Source organism: Phascolarctos cinereus, unplaced genomic scaffold, assembly GCF_003287225.1.
Source record: "Phascolarctos cinereus isolate Bilbo 61053 unplaced genomic scaffold, phaCin_HiC Scaffold_2;HRSCAF=192, whole genome shotgun sequence".
NCBI lineage: Eukaryota > Metazoa > Chordata > Mammalia > Diprotodontia > Phascolarctidae > Phascolarctos > Phascolarctos cinereus.
In genome coordinates, this window is record NW_027555625.1 from 352,565,373 (window position 1) to 352,567,553 (window position 2,181).

Below are 2,181 nucleotides of genomic sequence, written 5' to 3' on the forward strand. Positions count from 1 at the left end.
CCTCAGGAGAGCTGGTTATTAAATTTTTGGAGTGAATATTTGTACCTCAGAAATGGGCAAATGCTATAAATTAGGGCTTGATGTATTGTTTTATTGATTGTCTAGACTTAAGAAAGTGATGGAGAAAATTCAGATGAAACTTAAAACTCTACCCTCTATTATTCCTGTAAGTTACCCAGACAGTGTAGGTCCTAGGGGAAGGACCTTTAATAGCAACCCTGGCTTTGTCTTCCTCTGGGGGGAGTCCTTAAGACAGTACCATAAGACTTGCCATCTGTACACATGCAAGGGTGAGATTGGGGCTTACCAGTTGTGGGGTTGCCTCTCTAGTAACATCAAGTTCCTCTTTCAAGGAGAATCCAAACCAGGGGGGTGATGTTGAGTCTAAAGGATGATATAGGGCTCAGGGGCAAGGGTGGGGTGGGGGGCAGGCTGGTCTTAACAGACAAAGAGAAGAGTTATGTTGATTGTTTGTGAACTACTGTGAGTCCTATTCTTGATATTCCTTATTACCTTGAGTGCTTGTTTAGGAGCTAGAGATCCTTTTATACACATCTCTGGAGACCCAGACATGAGCTTTGTTCTCGTTGTACTTGGAGATTTCTTGGAGGCTCTGGGTGGACCAAAAAGAGCCAAAGAGAGTGATTTGGGGAAACACTCCCAAAATTTGACCTAGTTAATGAAAATGCAGATTTTAGAGCATCTGGAGCACTGAGCTACAGTATGCACAAATAGAAGAATAAAACAATCCCTGCCCTTAAGGAGCTTGTATTCTGATGGGATATACAATATATACATAGATATGTAAATGGAAATTGATTTGAGAAAGGAGAGAACACTAGCAACTGAGCTGAACCTTGAGAAAGCTAGGGATTCTTATAGAGGTGAAGAGAAAGTACCGTCCAGGCATGGGGGACACCGGGCAGGAGACAAAATGCTGAGTTGAGGAACTAAGTAGGCACATTTAGCTAGACTATAGATTACACATAGGGGAGTGACTTGAAATGAGTCTGGAAAGGTCAGTGGGAACCAGGTTAGCGAAGGCTCTAAAAATGGTTTGTATTTTACGCCAGAGGTAATAGAGAGCTACTGAAAGTTTCTGAGCAGAGGAGAAGCTGCTCAAATTGTCTTCAGGAACTTATTGAGGCAGTTTGGGGAGGGTCGGTTGGACAGGAGAGAGACTGGGATCAGGGAGGCCAGTTAGGAGGCTATTAAAAGAGTCCTAGGGAGAGGCAGTGAGGGCCTGAACTAGACTGGGAGCTCTGGGACTGGAGAGGAGGGGGCAGATTAGAGGGATGTTGTAGAGGCAGAATTGATGACTTAACAATTAAGCAATATGGGCGTGAGGAAGAGAAAAGGGTCAAGGAGGGCTACAAGGCTGTAAACTGGGTAATGCTCATAATAGAAACAGGGACATTTGGCAGAGGGAAAGTTTGGATAGGTGGGGGGACGAGTTCTATTTGCACAATGGGATATTGAGGTAAAGATGTCCAGCAGGCTATTGTTGGCTTTGGCAGTCATTTATATGTATGTACATATGTGTCTGTGTATATATGTGTGTGTGTGTGTGTGTGTGTGTGTGTATAATATATACACACACATATATACACACATACACATATATACACACATATATATATGTATGACATAATCACAATTTTATTATTTGCTTTTAGCATTCTTTTTTTTTTTTTGAGGAAATTGGGGTTAAGAGACTTGGCCAGGGTCACATATTCTGTATGCCATGTAACAAGCCTAATCCTTCTTTTTGTCTCTAAGTAAAATAGCTTGCAGGTTCAGAACCTCAGTCTCCCTCCCTGAGGCTGGATGTATAATCGATAGCTCTCCTACAAACTGCTAATTAAAGAGAATTTCTCAAGGGAAACATTATCTCAGATGCACCTGAAAATCATGCCTGCTGAGAGAAGTTTGTTGCTTCATGTAACTTCGGTCTCTGAGAAGCAGAATGATATCTGTGTGCCATCCTGAGAACCAGATTAAGTTGATCTTGTCCCACACTAAGGTCCCATCCTCACAAATTTCAAGTGACTTTATCTTAAGGCCAGGTGCCTCCAGGACTGGTACGCCTGGTATCCTGATCTGGTGTCCCGGACCTCAAGATGCAGCTGGACCCCATAAATTCATGCAAGCATTCCGTAGAGACAGAGAGGGGTGAGCCAG